General features: G+C 40.4%; 1 protein-coding gene across 7 annotated transcripts in view; it reads right to left on the reverse strand.

Moving 5' to 3' along the window:
- The window catches only part of LOC101611160 (leucyl and cystinyl aminopeptidase), a 105,754-nt gene that overhangs the window by 71,644 nt on the left and 11,642 nt on the right, over nt 1-22,468 (reverse strand). The window contains exon 1 of one of the 7 annotated variants that reach the window (XM_045134465.1): nt 21,202-21,218. The exons of the other annotated variants lie outside the window; for them this stretch is intronic. The gene's annotated coding sequence lies outside the window, so the exon portion shown is untranslated. Of the gene's footprint in view, nt 1-21,201; nt 21,219-22,468 lie in introns of those variants that run through there. 7 annotated transcript variants of the gene reach the window in all.

Here is a 22,468-nt window from a genome sequence, read left to right on the forward strand (position 1 = left end):
GCATATGCCTTTAATCCCAGCACTCAGGAGGCAGAGGTAGGAGGATCTCAGTGAGTTCAAGGCCACCCTGAGACTACATAGTGAAATCCAGGTCAGCCTGGACTAGAGTGAGACTCTACCTAGCACTCCCCACCCCCCACAAAATCAATCAACCTATCTATCTATCTAATCTAATCTATATCATTAGAAATTAACCTTAAGGTTGCCCAGATACTGCCCTTAACAAAACCTCTAAAACAACTATGTAAATGTGTCCCAAGAATAAATTAAAAGGTTTTGAAAAAACAAGTAGACTGTGTGAAGAGGATGGAATTCCACCAGAAAAACTGAGGCTAATAAAAGAGATCCAGGGCAGGAGTTGGGATGTCGCCCAGCTGGCATGCAGAAATGCTGCATTGGATTCTCAGCACCACACCAACCAGGCACGTGCCACCATGCCTACACTCCCCGAATTCTGGAGGGCCAAAAACTCAAGGCCATCTTCAGCTACGCAGTGAGTTGGAGGGAAATCTGGGATATATGAGACCTCTTCTCAACATCAGTAATTTGATAGTCATGAGAAATTACCAATTAGAGGAAGAAAACAACTGAAGAAAAATGAACACAGCATAAGGTACTAATGAGTCACACCAGGTAACCTAACACATTTGTACTAGGAGTCCCAATGTAATTGTGGGAGAAAGAGGCAGAAAAAGATATGAGCATTAAGATTTTCTAAGTTTAATGAAAAACAACATTTACTAGCTTCAAAAATATTCAGAACACTCCCAGGCAGAATCAATTCAAAGAAAATCACATCTAGGTATATCCTGGTAAAAATGCTTGAAACCAAATATAACATCTTTAAAGGAGCTTGACAACAGCATGTCATCCTATAGAAGAAAAGGCCAGTGTGAACAGCTCTCATGTCTCACAATGGGTGGGAGACGGGACATAAAATCACGTCACAGTTTTCAGATGCTAAAATTAAGCAAATGTCAACTAAATATTGCACATCTCGTGCCAGCACTCTCCAGAAACAAGAGTGCAGTGCAGACATTTTCAGAGAGGACTCATCTCTAGAAATTACGTACGTAAGAAATCATAAAGGAGGCTTCTTAGAATGAACAGCAATGATTCCAGACAGAAACTCAGACCTTCAGAATGAATTAAACACCAGAAATGATACATAAGTGTTAAAAATAGAAATACACATTCTTCATTCATTCTGAAAAGACCATCTTTAAAAACTACATGCTTGGGCTCGAGCGATGGCTTAGTGGTTAAGGAGCTTGCCTGCGAAGCCTAAGGACTCATATTCAACTCTCCAGGGCCCACATAAGCCAGATTCACAAAGTGACGCAAGCACACAGACTGCCCAAGTGCACTGGCACATGCGTCTGGAGTTTGAGTGCAATGTCTGGAGGCCCTTGTGCGCCAATTCTCTCTCTCCCTCTATATCTCTTGCATTAAAAAAAAAAAAGGCCAGTCTGTTGGGCTTGCCTCAAAACAAAACAAAACAAAACAAAACAAAACTATAAGCTTGGGCTGGAGAGATGGCTTGGTGGTTAAAGTGCTGCCTGCAAAACCAAAGGACCGAGGTTCAACTCCCCAGAACCCATATAAGCCAGATGCACAAGGTGGTGCATGCATCTGGAGTTCATTTGCAGTGGCTGGAGGCCCTGGCATACCCATTCTCTCCCTCATTCCCTCTCTCTCTGCCTCTTTCTAATAAATAAAAATAAAAAACTATATGCTTAACGCTAAAGTCACACTGTAGATAGTTTACAAAAACATGTAGAAATAACAAAAGAAGTTTAATGATAAGAATCAAATTATGAGCTGGGCATGGTGGCACACACCTTTAATCCCAGCACTTGGGAGGTAAAAGTAGGAGGACTGCCGTGAGTTTGAGGCCACCCTGAGACTACACAGTGAATTCCAGGTCAGGCTGGGCTACAGTGAGACCTTACTTCAAACGGGCATGGTGGTGCACTCCTTTAATCCCAGGCAGAGGTAGGAGGATCACTGTGAGTTTGAGGCCACCTTGAGAATACAGAGTGAATTCCAGGTCAGCCTGGGATAGAGTGAGGCCCTACCTCAAAAAAAAAAAATAAATAAATAAAAGGAAAGAAAAAGAATTAAATAATGAATTAAAAAGGAGAAATGAGATGTGTTAAGAAATATAAAATAGGACATGAATCCGGTTAAGTGTAAAATGTGCAGTTGTACAATACCACACAGGGACTACAGTTAAGTTGTACAATACCACATATAGACGGCAATAAGTAGTACAATACCACACAGAGACTGCAGTAAGATGTACAGTACTATGCACAGACTGCAGTATATTGTACAATACCATACACAGACTATAGTAAGTTATACAATAATACATACAGACTGCAGTTAAGTCACAGATATATATTATTACCCACAGAACAAACACTAACAATTTTTAAAAGATGGATAGTTAGTAGAGAAAATAAAATGAAGTATTAAGAACAGAACATAAAATAAAAATAAAGGAATATTAGAGAAAATAAATATAAAAACACCCAACTAACTCAAAAGAATACAGTATAGGGGAAACAAATGAACTCAAAAGGGAAAAATGAAAACAATGACAAAATGGTAGACTTAAATCAAACCATATAAATACATAAATTATAAGTAAATGAACTAAATGGCAGAGCCTGGCATAGTGGTGAACCAGCTGTGTACTGTCTACAAGAGATATATTTTATATGTAAAGACACAAATAGGTTAACTGGATGAAAATTTTATGACAACAAGCAAAATCTGACAGGATTAAATATCATTCCTAAATACATATATGTATAAATATCGTTTCAAGAATTCACAAGGAAAATACAATTCAAGAGACAAAGAACTACCCACAATCATATAGCTTTCGCTATATGATAATAAAATCACAGAAGGTATGAACAGGTAACCACTAAGTTGATCAGACGACATCTGGAGAACTTTAAAGCAAACAGCTGTAGATACACATAGACATTTGTTAAGATGGATAAAATAAATCTGAATAAACTTCAAAAGACAGAATGACTCTGCTTGCTATTGTTGTTATTCATGTCAAGGATGAAGTCCCAGGCCTCAAGCAAACTGAGCACCTGACCTATCACTGAGTTATATCCCTAGACCAGGAAACAGTCTTTTAGAAACTCTGGTTTTCTAATTCCAATCAAAACAACTAAAAATTCAGTTAGTAAATTATATAGGTAATCTTTAGAAATTTGGGGGAAAAATTCTATATAATCCATTGGCCAAGGAATTTAGGAAATACTTAAAATACACAACAACAGCACAGCACATTAAAATGTGAGAAAATCTTATTTTAAATTACATTAGAAAAATATTTAAACCCAATGTTACAACTTTCCAGCCTAAGCTGCTAGAAAAAACAGTAAATTATGTATAATTAAAAGAGGTGATATAAAATAATGTAAATCAGAGAAATACAAAATAGAGAAACAACAAAAAATTAAAGCAAAACATTGCTTGAGGGCAGGAAAGCAAAGATCTTTGCATCATGTCATATTCTACTCAAGACTGGCCTAAAAATCCACAAATATGAAGCCCTGCTGGAGCTATAATACTAATTTTTCACTTCTCAGATGTCTCATTAGGTTCATTAAAGGGACAAACTGGAACTGGGTCATGGGCTACAGACAGAGCATCTGACCCTCTCCCAAGGACCCCTGCAAGCACAGCGTTCGGCCAGTGACGATGCTACTTAGGCTCAGCCTGAAAAACCACACGCCTCAGGAGAGCCCTCATCTAACTCTGCATTTGAATTGTTGTACTTTTAAAATATTAATTTACTTGTTTACTTATTTTTTTAAAAGAGAGAGTGTGTGTGTGTGTATGGTTGAGCATGCCAGAGCCTCTTGCGGCTGCAAACAAACTCTAGACATACGCATCATGCTGTGCATCTGACTTTACATGAGCACTGGGGAAGGATTCCCAGCGCCTGCGAGCTTTGCAAGGAAGGAAGTGCCCGGAAGCCACTGAGCCGTTTCCCCAGCTCCCTGTACATTTTTTTTTAAAAAAGGAAAACCTCTTCTAAGTGTCCATTTAACACATTAGCTATGTAGTTCTAGATATGAAGAGGGAGGAGGGGCTCATTTGTAAGCATCTCTTTAAAAATTCTTCATTTAAGGTAACAATTCTGAGGTTCATTTTACAGAAATACAATCATTCTACACAGTTGTTTCAGTTACATGTGTGTAATGAACCTACATCTATCACCTTTGTCCTGAGTCTCAGTAAACCACTGGTCAAACCTATACAAGCTAACTCAATCAGTCCTTGGCGCTCAGCCAAGCGTCCACAGCTCCGTAATGCACAGGACCCGGCAGAGCTACTCTGCCTGGCACGTGAGTGAGGCTGGCACGTGGTATACACCCCTCAGCTTCCCTCGGGCATGGATGGCTGCTGGAGTTCTTTGTTTTTCCTTCTGTACTGATTATACCAGTCCAACTTCATTTTTTTTCCAAATCCCTAGTTTCTTTCATCTTTTTAAAGGCAATACAATTATTATTAGAACAATTATCTTATTCTAACTCTCCTCTTCTTAAAATAGCAGACCATTAATCAAAGAAAGAAAAACAGTTCATTCACAATAATTACCAAATACCTAGGAATAAACCTAACCAAAAATGTGAAAGATCTCTACAAGGAAAATTTGAAGACACAAACACACACACACAAAAAAAAAAAAAAAAAAATCAAAAAGATACTACATGACGGGCAGACCTCTTATGCTCCTGAATTGGCAGAATTAACATTGCGGCTATCCTACCAAAAAAAAAAAAAAAAATCCACAGACTTAATGCAATTCCCATCAACATTCCAATGATGCTCCTCACAGAGTTCGAAAAATTAATTGAGGAATTCCTATGGAACACCACCAAGGACCACCACAAGTGGCCAAAGCAATCCTAAGGGGGAGGGGACATGACTCACAGTACCTGATGGCACAAGGGCAATTAGTAATGAAGACAGCGTGGTGAGAGCACCACACAGACATTCAGAGCAGTGAAACAGAACACAAGGTCCAGAAATTAAGCCACAGTAATTTGCCTACCTAATCTTTGATAAATGGACCAAAAATATTCAATGAAAAAAAAAAACACCTTCATTCAACAAATGGTGCTGGAAAAATTGGATATCCACCTGCTTAAGAATGCAAGCAGATCCACACCTCTTTCCCAGCACAAATATCAAGTCAAAATGGAGCAAGGACCTCAATCTAAAACCAAAACACAGAAAGTGCTACAGAGAAGAATAGGGGTATGCTCCCTATTATATATAGGATATAAGAATAAGCAAGGACTTCCAACAGCACAGGAAAGAGTCCCCAAGAATCAGTAAATGGGACTGTATGAATTAAAACATTTCTGCACAGCAAAAGAAATCATTAGCAAAGTGAACAGACAGACTACAGAAAGGAAGAAAATATTTGTCACCAGTACTCCAGACAGGAAGCTAATAATCAGTGTTTACATAGAAATACAAAAATTAAACCAAAAAAATTAATTGACAATCACCAAATGAGCTAATGAACTGAACACACTCACAAAATAAGAAAAGTAAATTGCCACCAAGTACTTAAGAAAATGTTCCACATCCCCAGCCACTAGGGAAATGCAAATTAAGACAACTTTGAGATTATCATCTTACCCGTTACAATGGCTATCATCAAGAAAACAGACAAGAAATGCTGAGGAGGATGCAGGGAAAGAGCAACCGTCATCCACTGTTGGTAGGAGGTCAAACTAATACAGACGTTGTGGAAATCAGTATGGAGGTTTCTCAAAAGGATAGAAACAGATCTCCTAAACAACCTAGTCATACCATCCCTGGGCATATATCCTAAAGATCACACCACTAGAGATATTTGCACATCCATGTTTAATACAGCACTACTTAAAATATGCAAGATTTGAAAACAGCTTAGACGTCCAACAACAGATAATGGATAATGAAAAGGTGGTACAAATATACAAAGAAATTCTATCCAGCACCACTGAAAATGAAACATGCAAGAAAGTAGATGGATCTGGAAAGAATATTAAGTGACTCAAACTCAGAAAGAGCAAAACTGCATGTTCTCTCTGATATGGAGGTCTTAACTTGCAATATCAGTAGGTGTGCATACATTGGGGAAATGTGGATAAAACCTATAAACACAGAACGGTCACCAGGAATATAAAGAAAACAGCTGGAAGAGGGGAAGGGATGGGCAAAAGGATGCATACAATTGTAACAGAAGGAAAGAAAATACAGGGAGAGGGGAATTGAGAAGACAGGAATCAAAAACAAATGAATTTGAAAATGCTGTTTTGTTTTTTTTTTTAAAAAGGGAACAGAAAGAATGTAATGTAATGGTGGAGGATAGGGAGAAGCCCCATGAAACTCTCATTTAGACATGAGGCCACTGCATGCATGAACTCACAGCAGATGTGGATCTTTCACATGATGGGATATTCTGTTCTGGACAGAGGAGGGGCTATGAGGTCCCACCTTTCCCTGAGGAGCTAACGACAACGGTTGTTGGGGGAGTCGTTCTCTTCATTGGTACAGTCACTGGTAAGTGGTGGGAAGAAAAAGGAGCACAGCAGGACTGTGGGGACATGAGAGAGAGGGATGTGGAATTCACATGATCAAGATGTAATATATTCAGGGGTGACTGTTACCACCCAAGCTTCAAAGAGCTGGTGACGAAGTTCAGCTTCTTATGCTAACAATTCAAGAAGGACTAAAAGGGAAACCAAGAAAACAAATCCGTATTTTACACAAAAAACATAATATGTATGTGCAGGAAATTGTCAAAAGACTTGAAAAAAGTACACTATAAAAATAAAGATACCTGTCAGAAAGATGAAAGGATGCAATAAAGACATGAACATAGGACATAAAAATATTCACAACCAAGTAAGACTTTCAGAGACTACACTTCCTCCTCTCTCCACAAAGGAGCAGTTCCCAGCACCCTAAAGTGAAGTAGTAATTCATGAAAATCGGCGCTGGCCCATGTGCTAATTCTTCAAAGGCCGAATCCAGACCTGCTGACGCTTGGACTACGATAGAATTCATCTGCTAGTTATGTAATTAATGAGCTCCTTCTAGCACCTGTGAGTCTTAAGCAGGGCTTACTAATATTTCAGGGCTTAAATAGAGTCATTGCATTTCATTGCCACTGGATAATAATACTTGAGACCATACACTACACTTCCTCTTCTCTCCACAAGGCTGGCATATAATTTAAACTGGCCATGGCTTATGAGGCATTGGTATAGCACAAAGGAACCTAGGAAATCTATTTCTGTCTCTACCACTTGGTGTATGTTGGCACTTCAGTTTTCTACATAGGAAAAATGGGGTAACTGTCTACCGAAGATTATTATAGGGTAAGGTAAGTGGGTCATAATACATTATATACTATAAAGTATCAAATTAATAATGGGTTCACTGCTATTATATTAGGTAGAAACCTCCAAATTTTTTGCCAAGTATATTATTATTTCCCTTCAAGATTCATAATAATTTCCTCCCTCATACTTTTACTTTAAAAGACAGTGCTTCACATTAGCGACAAATTCATAAAAATGAGAAGTCTAGAAATCTCACTTCTTCCTTGAGCCCCATAAACACCAAAGGTTCAACTCTGGACTCTTGCTGTCTTTTAGGATCAGATAGAGCAAGTGTTTTCATAGGACCTCAGTGACCATAGAACTTCTGGTATTATCTGCTTCTTAGCAATTTTAATCTACACATTTTGTATTTTAATTTATCTGACTTCCAAGGGACTTGCCAAATGATCTCCCTAACTAAAGATGCATCTAATGTTCCCAACATACCAAAGTATCACATTTACCTAGTCATGCTCATTTGCCTTATTATACAATAAAACTGAGATATCTGAGGACAGCTATAATTTGTAAGGAAGCAATTTAACTTTACACAATCTTCAACTTTTCTGGCTAAGATAATCTAAAGGACAGCATTTCATAACATCAAATATGCTTTACCAAACTCAAATGTTGAAACAGCAGTGCATTTTCTACCATCTCCAAATTCTCTACTGAATTATATTTAGTCTACTCACAGCCCCTAATTTCTGTACTTTTACAGTCCTATGGGCAGAAGTAAAATTTCTGTACAGGAGAGGTACAAAAGGATGAACTACTAGTTAATCCTATATCTATGAAACTCGTTTTTGTGTGTGTGTGGTATGCATACATGTCCTTGTGTGTGTGTGGGGGGGGGTCGTGCAGGAGGCCAGACTACAACCTTGGGGCTCATCCTCAGGTATGCCATCTACTTTGTTTTTATTTTGAGACACAGTCTCTGGCGTGGGGCTCACTGAATAGACTGGAATGGCTGCCCAATGAACTCTAGGGATCCTCCTGTCTCCTCTGCCTCTTCTGGGATGACAGGTGCATGCTGCAAAAGGCCCACATTCACATAGGAACTAGGAATCATACTGAGGTACTCATGCTTGCAAGACCTGCACTTCATTGACTGAGCTAACTTCTTAGTCCTGGAACATATTGTTTTAACATCTATGAATAGAACATTTAAGACAAAAGAAAAAAGTAATTCTACTGAGAAATGTCTCAATGTCCACAGAGTTATCAGACAGAAACAAGAACTGTATCACAAAAAGAATCATGCATCGAGGATACAGAATTTAAGGAGAAGGGTCAAAGAGAAACAAAGTGACACCTGTAGTGTAACACAAACCATAATTGGAAAATAAGAATAAAAAGGGAAAAAACATTACACCTTTAGAAAGCGAAGAAATTTTTGCCTCTCCAAAGAAGATGGAAGTTCTCCTAACTTATGACTACTTAACAAAACTCCACATTAACCAATATTCTGTTTGTTTATTTACTTGCTTGCATATGTGTATGGGGAGAGCAAGCAGGACCTCTTGCTGCTACACACCAACTCCAGACTTTTGCACCACTTGTACCTGGCTTTACGTGAGTACTAGGGAATTGATCCTGGGCCAGCAGGTTTTGCAAGCAAGTGCCTTTAGCCAGAGCCACTTCCCCAGTCTTAACCAAAGTTCTTCATTTCATTTGTAAAATATTCTTTGATACCAAGGACTCATGGAATGCCTACAACTATTTGGTCCACATGGATAGACACATCAAGCCAATTCCCAGCACCTAGCCCCAAGTCAAGCTGCTCACCCATGACCATTTAAGAGTGACCGCAGGTAAGATCAGAGGAAGAAACACTCAGCTAAGCCCAATCCAACTGTTGACCTGAGGAATCATGAACAAAAGAAGATGGTTGTTGTTTTAAGTTGCTGTTTTGCCTAGTGATTCATTATCCTTATTCCTTATTCATTATTCCTTACACAGTATTACTATCGCTATTTCAATGAGGTTTTCATGTAAAAAATTTTTATGGTGGTGGTAGGAATTCAATCCAGGCCTCCTGTTGTCTGCCACTGAGCTATACCTAAGGCCTCTGAACTGTACTTATAGACCAATTTGTCCCTAAAGGAAAACTTAATATATGCGATCTACAGTTCTGCAGGAATGGGGACATAAGCAAGTCCTCATGATTACTTTAGACTTCACAGAACCGAAAAGAGGGCAGAGCACTAGGCACTCTTTGTAGAGAAATCCCTGTGTGTAGCTATAGGCTTTTTTACTAACCCTAAGGACTCTGATGTACACAACTTCATAGATTTCTATTCCCTCAACAGATGTGATGAAGCAGTGCCTGGGATCCCAGCACAGAACCGATCTAACACTGAAGAACACTGTCATCAACAATGCCTTAATACCACCACAACCATCACTGAGGGCTCTTTCACATGTGACAGTCGGAATGCATGTCCCCCATAGACTGAGGTGTTTTATTAAAACTGGGTTTGTAGCTTCAGCCCCTAGCAGGCCGACTCCTGCTACAGCGGGGGGTGTCACTGGGGGGGATCTGAATTCCAGCCTGAAGCTTTGCAGAGAGGTTTCGAGCTCTGGCTGTGCCTGCTTGTGCTGTTGGGTGGTGTCTTTCTGCTTGCATTGATGAATGGGAGCCAGCTTCTTCCGTCATCTGATGGAACTTCCCCGATCTGCAAGCTTGAAATAAACCCCTTCCTCTCATAACTGTCTCTGGTTTGTATGTTCAACCCAGAAACATGAACTGACTACAACACTGGACTGAGCAACAGAGACAGAGGGGAGTATCCACAAACCCTGGAACCAGATCCTCAGCCATTTCCTGTGCAAGACAAGGCAAGTTATCTCACCCTTCCAACATCAGTTTGCTCACTTGTCAACAGCATGAATGAAAGTACCCATTTGGGGAACATAACACTACAGCCACCTCGCTGGGAGTAGCTGGCTTCTCATATCATTGAGCTATTAGAATTACGGCATGCAGGACACAACCGAGGCACACAGTAAGTACTTAACAATTACAGCTTTCTGTATCTGCATCTCATTTGATCCCTACATTTCACAAGTGAAGAGGTGAGGCTTACAGAGGTTAAAAGAACCAAGCATGGTGGAGAATGACTGTAATCCCAACCCTTGGGAGATAGAAGCAAGATGGATCAGGAGTTTAACTTCATCCTCAGCTACCTAGCAAGTTGAAGCCCAGCCTGGGCTACATGGGTCCTTGTCTCAAAAACAAAACAAACAAACAAAAGCCTTCAGGTAAGTAAACAGCAAGTTTTAAACCCACATGTTTGATTTCAGTGCCTAAACCCTTCCTTACTGCATGACATGAATTTGGGATTTCAAATCACCCAGGACTATCAAACCGGGTCCCCAGTGTCAGAGAAACGTTTCATATTCATGTAGCCTCAGAGCAGGGTCAGCTAAGTGGTTTCAAAGAGCTACAAAAGGCTAGTTCCACCCACAGGAGAGACATACAAAACCACAGAGTGCCAGGCGCTGACTTTTTGGTTTCCACAACTTTCCAGATCAGTCAAGCACTTCATAGATATTCAAAAAAACGATGCTTGCTCGTCCACTACTCTTGCTGCAGCATCGCTCCATCACAGACGGGGGGGGGGGGGGGGGGGGGGGCGGGGGGGGCGTTCCCTCTCTCTGCGGTTACGTCCCTTGTACTGAAACTTCATTTCTTCCTGTTAGAAAACTAGATGCTTTTGAAAGATGTCACTGGCATTCAAAAGCTTTTAAAGAGAACTTCTGATATTTTATGCATAAAACAATTGCTATTCAAAGATATTCAGCTAGTTATTAAAAATGACAGCAAACAAAAAGATCTTTTTAATGTTTAAAATTTGAATTCTCTACAGAAATATGGAAGTGAAACCGTAACCAGGTTCAACCCTCAGCCGCTCTGCTGAGCTGAGTTCTACCTAGCCTGAGCAGCGTGAGTCTGAAAACAGCTCCTTTCCCAGACTCACAGGAAATGGTTAAGCAACCTCAGAGAAGTCATTTGCTTTTGAAAGGCAGACAACTTTTTTAAAGTGAATTATTTTCAATAGTACAATATTTCAGAATCGTTCAAATATTCATCAACAAAGCAAGCCTACATAATGTTACTATTCCTCACTACTTCAAATAGTCCCATTCCTTTAAAAAGAGCTATAGGAATTTTTTGGTGGTGGTGGTTGTTTTTCAAGGCAGGGTCTCGCTCTGGCCCAGGCTGACCTGGAATTCACTACATAGTCTCAGGGTGGCCTTGAACTCATGGCTAACCCCCTACCTCAACCTCTGGAGCGTTGAAATTAAAGATGTGTGCCACCACATCGGCTCTAGGAATTCAATTTTTAAAGGAATTTTTATTTTTACATAAAATGAATCCTCAATATTTCAAAAGCAACTCACAACAGTAAAAATCGCAGCAGAAGGGCTGGAGAGATGGCTTAGCGGTTAAGCGCTTGCCTGTGAAGCCTAAGGACCCATGTCTGACCTCTTTCCAGATCCCATGTAAGTCAGACACACAAAGGTGAGGCAAGTGCAAGGTCGCACATGCCCACTAGGTGGCGGAAGTGTCTGGAGCCCCATTGGCTGAGGATGTGGTGCGCCAACTCTCTTCCTCCTTCTCTGTCACTGTCTCTCGCTGGCTTGCTCTTTTTAAAATAAAAATTAGGGCTGGAGAGAGGGCTTAGCGGTTAAGCGCTTGCCTGTGAAGCCTAAGGACCCCGGTTCGAGGCTCGGTTCCCCAGGTCCCACGTTAGCCAGATGCACAAGGGGGCGCACGCGTCTGGAGTTCGTTTGCAGAGGCTGGAAGCCCTGGCGTGCCCATTCTCTCTCTCTCCCTCTATCAGTCTTTCTCTCTGTGTCTGTTGCCCTCAAATAAATAAATAAAAAAAATTTAAAAAAAAATCGCAGCAGAAACAGATAAATTTGTGGTTCAAGACTAAGCAACAAAATTCCCCACTGATCTCTGGCAAAACGGAGACTGGGAATGATTTGGGGGAAAACATATTTTTAGAGATTTTTCATGTACTATACTTGATTGAAAAAGGTCTCTCCATTGTTTGTTTTTCCTCATAGTATCAGTTGATTTCTAGTATAGTAAAAGGAAGCATTTGGTATGAGACTGTAATTTTCTAACAGAAAAGCTTTTGGCCTAAGTGGCAAAATTCTACGTACTTACTAATAATTAAAATGATTTTATTGCAAACATTTTAAGAACATTTTATTATTTCCCATCTCTTAAAAGTCCAGGGCTGGAGAGATGGCTTAGCAGTTAAGCACTTGCCTGTGAAGCCTAAGGACCCCAGTTCAAGGCTCAATTCCCCAGGACCCATGTTAGCCAGATGCACAGGGGGTGCACACATCTGGAGTTCATCTGCGGTGGCTGGAGGCCCTGGAGCACCCATTCTCTCTCTGTCTGTCACTCTCAAATAAATAAAAATAATTTAAAAAACTTAAAAAGTACTAGTCCAAACATATTATCATCACTGAAGAAAAAAATCAATTATTATACTGATATTTGGGGGGGGACACAGAATTCTATGGTGGAAAGAGATATGCGCGTGTACACATGCTGTGTGTGTACATTTTAATGACACTTCTTAGCCAATTCCCCAGAATTTAGCCAACTCCCCTAAAGTGCAGTTCACTTTGCAACTTAAAATTTATAGTGAGGGCTGGAGAGATGGCTTAGTGGTTAAGGTGCTTGCCAGCAAAGCTTATGGCCCCAGGTTCAATTCCCCATTGCCCATGTAAGCCAGATGCACAAGGAGACACAGGCATGCGGAATTCTTATAATAATAAAAATAACTTATAGTAAATTATATTGCATTGATTTTATTGCTTTTGCTCTGTTTCACAGAGACAGGATATCACTTTTAGCTCAGGCTGGTCTCCAAGTCATGTTGACCTTCCTCTCTTGTGTCAGTGCTCTGAGCCAGTATGCTTGGTACATCAATTTCAAGTTTCAACAGATTTATTGGTAACACTGAATTTCACAGGGTGTTTATAACCCCTAGAATTCTCTGGGAATTTATAAGTTCAACTAAAACCCAATTTGATCATGGTTTATATTATCAGATAGTTACTATTTCTACTTAAAAAGTAGTTATTTCATAAAGTTTATATAGAACAGATAAATTTTAAAAGTAAGTTAGATTAAAATGGCTCAATATGTATATTTATTACTGTCTTTGCTATTAGAGCCATATATAAAAATTGTATTTTGAAATACATAAAAAATTCTCATGAGGCGCACCAGGGCCTCCAGCCACTGTAAATGAACTCCAGATACATGTGACACCTTGTGCATCTGGCTTTATGTAGGTAACAGGGAATCAAACCTGGGTCCTTTGGTTTTTACAGGCAAACACTCTAACTACTAAGCCATCTCTGCAGCCCTAATCAACTTTTAAAATCTAAAACTAAAACTAGGAGGCTGCAGAGATGGCTTAGTGCTTAAGGCATTTGCCTGCAAAGCCAAAGGATCCTGGTTGAATTCCCCAGGACCCATGTATGCCAGATGCACAAAGGAACACATGCATCTGGAGTTTACAGTGGCTGGAGGCCCTGGTGCGCCCATTCTTCCTCTTTCTCTCTCTTTGCCTCTCTCTCTCCCCCAAATAAAAAATAAATGAACACTAAAACCATATTTAAAAAATCGTATCTACTACAAAATTCCTCAAAAGTTGTTTTCAAAAGAATCACCTTGTTGGAGCTGGGGCATAGCTCAGTGGCACAGTGCTTGCCTAGCAGACATGATGCCTGGCCTTCATTATTGGCACACCGAAACGAAGAACCAAATAAAAACAGAGTCCAAACTTTATCAAAAGCTAAAGAGTTCATCAGTTCATAAATTAGGTGAGTACACTTACAGGCTATCTGGGTAAACTGACCAAGGATATCATCATGAGTCGTGTTAAAAATCACCCCATTCACATCTTTTAATTCTATACACAGAGTATCTGGACAAAAATAAAGTGATGTTTGAGGTTGAAGGGATGGCTTAGCGGTTAAGGCACTTGCCTGCAAAGCCAAAGGACCCAGGTTAGATTCCCCAGGACCCACGTTAGCCAGATGCACAAGGGGGCGTACACGTCTGGAGTGCCTTTTCAGTGGCTAGAAGCCCTGGTGTGCCCATTCTCTCTCTCTCTTTCTCTGTCAAATAAATAAATATAAATAAGATATTTAAAAAATAAAGTGACATTTACACTAACTATAAGCTAATTATAAAGAAAAAAATCAATGTTGTAGAAACTATTCTGGGCTCAAGTATAGTTAGGAATATACCCAAAGTTCACTGTGACATTTCCAGTCTTACTTGGTATAGCTATTAGGTAATTCAACTAGCTTATGAAACAGATGAAGAAACCTATTTTGAGAAGTTTGTTGAAATTTTTAGAAAAATTCAATAAGAGAAGGTACTAAAACTGTTCTTGAATTAGGTGTGAGACAACTCTTAAGAGGCTGGGAAGATTATGAATGTACACAGATTTTGCCCTGACATTACATCAGTTTTCCACAGTTCACTTCACCTTTATGGCAGAAAATTCTGACAAAACATGGTGAAGCAATCTACATGGGGATGAGTGCCAACTTTAACATAGTTCTTTGTCTACTATGCCCTCGGGACAAGAACTGGTAACAGAGAAGTGTGGCAGAGCCAATTAGGGAAAATACCAGAGTCCTGTTTCTACGAGGAGGAACCAGGAAGCGTGGCCCCTGCAGGCTGCTCAGTGAAGGAATGCCAGAGGCACAGTCACAGGAGAGGAGCCCCAACGTGTCAACACGTCTGCAAAGCCTGCCGCACAATCAGCTGACAGCGTATGGGTAGAACAGATCAAAACCAAATTCAGCCAAGTGTATTAGGTGAATACTGCCACTTTGTGAGTTACTTTACTCATTTCTGTGACAAAACACTTCACAGAAACCCACTTAAAAGCAGATATAGCCGAGCATGGCAGCGGAGGCAGAGGTAGGAGGATCACTGTGAGTTTGAGGCCACCCTGAGACTCCACAGTGAATTCCTGGTCAGCTTGGGCAAGTGAGACCCTATCTTGAAAAACCAAAAAACAAAAACAAGCAGATATATTTTTGGCTCAGCAGGCCTGTCCATCATGGCATTAACACAGGGAAGGCATGGCACCTGGCATGGGTTTGGAAGTGGGCAGTGGAAGCTTGCAATATATCCTGTTACATCTTGGCAGTTGGGCTGTAGAGAACAGTTCTAGAAGTGAAGTAGAGCTTTAACCCTCAAAGTCTTCTCCCTACTGACCACCATCCACCATCTAAGAGCCTTGGCTTTAACCTCCCAAAACAACCACCATATGAAGATCATGGGTTCAAACACATGCACCCACAGGGAATATTCTACATTCAGGCCATACGTTGCTCTAATAACACTTAAAAGCGTAGAACTATACAAATCATCGCATAGAGGTAAAAAGTCCAAAATAGGTCTCAGTGGGCCCAAATCAAGGTATTAACAGTGCCATGGGTTTATTGGTGGCTCTTGGGAAGAATCCATTTCTGTACCTTCCGGATTCTAGAAACTTCTTGCATTCCTTGATTCTGCCCTACTTCCATCTTCCAGTCCAGCAATGGCCACTGAGCCTTTTCACACTGCATCTCTCTCATACTGCCTGCCTTCCTCCTCCACTTTAAGAAACCTTCACAATGGGCCCACGTGGGGAGCGAAGGGTTAGTTGTAAAATTTTTTATCTTTTGTTTTTTAAAATATTTATTTATTTATTGGGGGAGGGGAAAAAGAGAAAGTGAAAAAAATGAATGGGTACACCAGGGCCTCCAGCCACTGTAAATGAATTTCAGATGCATACACCACCTTGTGCATCTGGCTTATGTGGGTCCTAGGGATTTGAACCTGGGTCTTTTGGCTTTGCAAAGGCAGGAGCCTTAAGCACTAAGCAATCTCTGCAGCCCTTATATATATATATATTATTTTTTAATTGCTGTTGTTTTGTCTTGACTTTAAGTTTAGAAAATGTCAAATATAATTTGCTGTGCTTTAGTCTGAGTTTAATCTTACAAAGTCAGTTAGAGAGGCTTGTTCATTTGAACAGCGGCTACATATTCACAAGCTGGCTCCAGATCTCTGCTTCCCAGTTGCTTACAGTCAACTCTCACAAAGCAACCATCAAAGTCTGCCGAGTGAAAGTAAAGAGGGGAGCTAAATGTCTATGCGTCTTAGTGGGTATTTTGAGATGCTCTGAATGGGTGGGTTAGGGTGAGTGCTGTACCCTCTAAGTGTATGCAACTCAGCTGAACCATGCCAGAGTCCAGAATGCACATGCTTACATCTGATCACAGTTTGCCACAGCAGCTTATTGTAGCAAGAACGCAGTTTTAGAATGATACTGACAACCTAAACTAAACTTCACCGTGCCTGTTATCATACCATAACACAATACTAGTATCTCTAGAGCACTTTAAGTCCATGGCAGTCCTGCTCTGACCACACCAATACAGAACATAAACCAGCAACAATTGTATTTATTCTGCAATGTGTCTGACAGGCAAAGAACTGACAAATATTTTTAATTATCTGGTGAGTATTCCTTAACCTTAACAATAAAGACAAGCATAAAGTGACAAATATTGGTTAGTAAGGACTACAGTTTCAGAATAAGAAATAACTTTTACAGCTATGCCACACAAATACTTTTGTATTAACTCCTATTAACACAACTGGGGTATAAGATATAGCTTATAAAAACTAAGGCATAGATCTGGTTTGTGTTCCGTAAATAGTTTAGTAAAAAATAAAATAACAAAATACAATTTGGCAAGAGAACACTTTCAAACCAATAACTAAAACACATATGGGTCCTAAAAATATAGGAACCAGACACTAGATATGGAAAATATTATTGAGCTATGTATTATGTTCCATAGAAGGGAAGCCAGTATGAGGAACAACTGCCCCTCTCTATCCCATTTTATTCTACGAGATAACTGAACCTTACATGGCCTGCTATTTGTGTGAGAAAGAAATGTGGATGGCAGCAGTGTAGCTAGTAGCTGACGGTGGAACGAACAAATTAGTAACTTGGACATTTACGTGCCTTATATCCGAAACTCTTCTATTAAGTTTGCTGTAAAAGAAGTCCAGTCCTTCTGTGGGTGATGAGACCTGCTCTGTGCTTACACCTTCCCAGCATTTTACACACACACAAAATGTCAGCCAGGAATGAGCTGACTTAGGTGGAGAAAACTGAAGATGGAAATCAGTAAGTAGCTCACTCGACGTGCTTTCCTCTCCCACTAGCAGCCAAACAAACTAGTTTTGACAAACAAGCTAATTACAAATTACCTTCTCTGTTCTAGTCAAACCCCACAGGACGGTCCCAACTGACCTGGCTAGGCCCCAAGCAAAATTTAGGAACACTGATCAATTCTAGTCACTTATGGTCCAGAGAGACAAGACGAGAGATGACTACTTCTCTTCAAGGTCTAGATGACTGTAAGGGAAGGTAAGGGACAAAGAGTTTATATTATCATCCACTCCTGGGTCCTCAAATCAGGACAAGTATAAAAAATTGAACTTAGCCTCAGAAACCTTCAATTTAAGAACTCAGCAAAGGGTTGAAAAAAAATTAAATAATACATCTCTACTATGGGTGAGTTAGTCACAAGTCTGTAAATGCTGAAAACCCTTTAGGCATAAACAGAAGCAAGGATAAACATAAATTCTTAAAAGATGATTAGTTTGAAAAATAAATCTGTGTCCTCCCCACTTCAGAAACATCCAACGCTGAAACAAATGGGTGTGGGAACTCTCCAATAAGCAAGGCATCTGATAATGCAGCTGGTCAGACCTGTCTGCCTGAGCCTTTATGCCTCTGCAGTGGGGATCGGCCTCAGAAATGACTACCCCATCTAACAGCTCCTCTTTCTGCCTGCTGTGGATGTCTGAGTTATTCTCCAGCTTCCAAACAAGGTTGATTTAATGTTTAGAATAACAATTCACAAGATGTGGTATAGCTATGTGGTATTTTCATAATAAGATGCTATTTTAGATCTCCATTCTCGTTCTCATAAAGTGGTACAGAACAGTTTCACATGTCATGTATGATACATGACATTACAACATAGTAAATACAGATGTAAATCTGAAAGGTCAGACATTAAGGAGAATTGCAAATATGAATTATAACTCTGCACTTATCTTTCTGTTTTGGAAAATAGTACTTTTCATGAAAATATTATTTATGGTAATATAGATAAAAGGGTTATTATATAAACTAATATTTAAAAATTGCTGTGTTAATTTATAATACAGTAATTATCTAAATATTTTACTAAAACAAATAAAGGCCCTTAGCAATAACATTTTTTAGAAATTTTTATTTTTATTTATTTATAAGAGAAAGAATTGACGCACCAGGGCCTCTAGCCACTGCAAACGAACTCCAGATGCTGTGCTCACATGGGTTCTGGGGAATCAAATCTGGGTCCTTGGGCCTTGTAGGCAAGTGCCTTTACCATCATCTCTCCAGCCCAGAATATTTTTTAAGAATATAAAAGGGCTCTTGCTAACAAAACAGTTAAGAAGTATAACTCTGCCTTTAAAGAAAATTCCTAAGCTCTCTAGATATCTAGATTTAGGCATGCCAATCCCAGTATGTTGTTTGAAAACACAAACAGAATAAATATATAAAGTAGCTAAATATAGAAGGCACAGATATAAATATAAAAAAGTAATATACAACTTATAAAACCAAATGCAGAAGACCGCTCCATAGCAAGAGAGGAATGGCACAAAGGTTTTGGTTCATCTTGGACACCTGGGTCAAAATAGAAATTAACCATATGTGCTTTTTTGGGGCATCTCCAGGTACAAATATAACTTCTAGTAATTTACCCCTTTGGTAAAACACAATCTCTTCTCCCTGAGGTTTCTAGACACAAACTGTGCAAAGAGAAGGCTCCTGTTATGGAGCGAATTGCATCCTCCTCAAATTCATCTGTTGAAGGCCTGGTCCTACAATGTGCTGTAGTTGAAGACAGAGACTTTAAGGAGGTAATTAAGGTTTAGTGAGGCCATCCGAGAAGGGTCCAAGTCTGAGAGAAGAGGTGTTCTTCCAAGAGGAGGAGGAGGAGGAGGAGGGCCCCAAGCTGGCTCCCTCTCCACGTGCAGGTAACTGAGTGGGAACACAGGACGGCTGCCTGCACACAGGCAGAGTTCTCACCAGAGCTAACCATGCCAGCACTAGGATCTTGGACAACTCGTCTCAAAATCTGTTGAATGTGTTATGTCACTGTGGCTTTATTTATTTCTATGTAATAAGAAGGGGAGGAAGATATGGAATTGTTTTGCATATGTATATAGGTATGGTATACACCTGTTTGTGTGTTCACATGGGCAGAGGTGCAGGTGTGCAGCGTGAGCATATGCATGGAGGTCAAAGGTTGACACTGAGGGGCTTCCTTTGACTGCTCTCCACTTGATTCCCTGAGGCAGGGTCTCTAGCTGGCCTGAGCTGATGAAAAGCTAACGCAGCTTCGCCTCCTTTAATCTCTTATAAAGCTACTTGAAAAGTTATATGAGAAAAATTCATGCCTTCTTACCAACTCTGTGGGATACCAGAAAATTCCCTTTCAAAGGTAAGTTTCACTGGGTTGGGAATTGCTTTGGTGGCTCTCTAATGAAGGGGAAAGTGTCCCATACAGGTTCCCTAAAAGGCCCTGCAGCCCTGCAGGAAGAGAACTGATTTCAGTGCACCAGCTGGGCTGCAAACAGAGAGCAGCACTCCAGCCATGAAATAAGCACATAAGACGAGCAATGGAGAAAGAAAATATTGGGTCACTCTTCCATTTTGCTTTTGAACATTTTTCAGAGAAATGGATTCCTCTTCACATGTCATAATCCTCCCCTCAAACTCTGAGATGGTCTCTTATTTGACATTGCCTTTTCTGTACACAGCACAGGGTATGAAATCTGGCAAAGGATCATTAAATACATTTCGCTAGTGACTCACGCCTGTAATTCCAGGACTTGGGAGGCAGAGACAGGAGGATCACTGCAAGTTTGAAGCTAACCCAGTCGATATAACGAGTTTCAGGCCTGCACAGCAAAACCCTGTTCCAAAAAAAGTCTTCTAGAATTATTCATTTGCTATGGGAAGGTTTACAGAGAAAGGAAAAAGTTGGCAGGTGTGGTGGCGCATGCCTTTAATCCCGGCACTTGGGAGGTAGAGAAAGAGGAGAAGAAAGAGAGAGAATGGGTACTCCAGGGCCTCCAGCCACAGTGAACCAACTCCAGACACATGCACCACTTGTGCATCTGGCTTACGTGGGTACTGAGGAATCAAACCTAGGCACTGAGGCTTTGCAGGCAAGAGCCGGAACTGCTACGCCATCTCTCCAGCCCGACTTCAGAAGTTTCTGATCAAGCAGGTGAGACACACCACTAGATGACGACTCGAGCAGCACACACATCATGCACAGCGTGGGTGGGCTTGGGTTTTGATGGGCACGTATGTTTGGTTCACTGCTTCTGGTTGGTTGGTTTGTGACAATGTCTCACTATGAAGTTCAGGCTGGTCTCAAACTGGAGATCCTCTTGCCTCAGCTACCCAAGTGTAGAGATATACACTGCAGGCTCAGATAAGTTTCTAAACATATCTGCTGTACATAATTAACAGCTCCTGGCTAAATAAGCATGGACTTTTTTTTTTTTTAAATATGGAGCCCACCAAACAGTCCTACCCATTTAGAAAACAGAATACTAAACATGTAGCACCTCTCTCTCAGAACATACCATGTGTGCTTCTTTAACCATCCTGGGACAGAATACAGGAATACATGCTCCAATTCACTGCTCTGGAAAAGACCCTCTCTTTACTGCCATGCTCCCCAACAACGTATTCCGATGGGAGGCAGCCTCTACTTTGTTCCCATGGGACGCACCCGGTACAGTACCACATGGCCAACGGCTGCTTTCATGTCTTTCTTCTCACTGATTGGTCTTTAAGTTTCAGAAATTCAAAATCTTATCTCTGTGCAGAAAAAAAATACCAACAGATTCAGACTCATGGCAGTGTGGAAGAAGGGAGGTAAATTACAGAGCTCGTAAGAGACGCTCGCTGCCAAACGCTGCTGCCAAGTTTCACTCATTCAGAAAAAAAAAAAAAAACCAACGATAATAATAAGATGTCAGTCACAAGCAGAAATACAAATTAATTAGTAAGCAGCTTATTAAGTTTCCTGTGAGGAAACATGACAAGATAACTGGACATAACTACACATTCTCGTACAGACATGTTTATTTGCATCCCTGATGCCTGTAAAGCGCAGGTCTTGAAGCCAGGTGAGGTACCATTATCTCCTAGCTCTGTGGTAAGACTACCCTTTTGATCTATCTCAGCTCCACACACAAATCATATTTACTTATTTACTTCCTCATCTAAGATGAAAGCATGAATAATAAGTTATTATTATTCATTACATTTGCTTGAGGGAACCAGAAGAAACTACCTACACCAGAATTAAAGTAGATGTGGGAATGAAAGGGTTTTCTACTCTTAAGCAACACTTCCTGGAGAGTGTGGCAAATTCATAGGAATTGTGAATATATATGAAATGAGTTTTCTTATACTCGGTCTCACGTCTCTAGTAAAGGACCAAGCACGACACCGGGCATGGTGACGCACACCTTGCATCCCAGCACTCGGGAGGCAGAGGTAGGAGGATCACCATGACTTTGACAACACCCTAGGACTACATAGTGAATTCCAGGTCAGCCTAGACTAGAGTGAAACCCTACCTTGAAAAAGCTAAGCACAACAAAACAAAAATTTAAGCACAAGAAATAAAACTCATTCCCAAACTTTCAAAAATCTCACTATGGCTGGAATATGCCCAAACTATCATATATTTCAGATCATGGCTAATATCAGAAACATCTGTGAGTTTGTGCATACAACTTAGTTTTTAAACTAATGAAAGCACTTTGTAACATCCTTACATTAAAACTGCTGAGCTGAGGATTGAAAGGCCCGAAGGTGACCACGGCACTCTGACTGCTC

Source organism: Jaculus jaculus, chromosome 14 (genome assembly GCF_020740685.1).
Source record: "Jaculus jaculus isolate mJacJac1 chromosome 14, mJacJac1.mat.Y.cur, whole genome shotgun sequence".
In the NCBI taxonomy this organism is placed as follows: Eukaryota; Metazoa; Chordata; class Mammalia; order Rodentia; family Dipodidae; genus Jaculus; species Jaculus jaculus.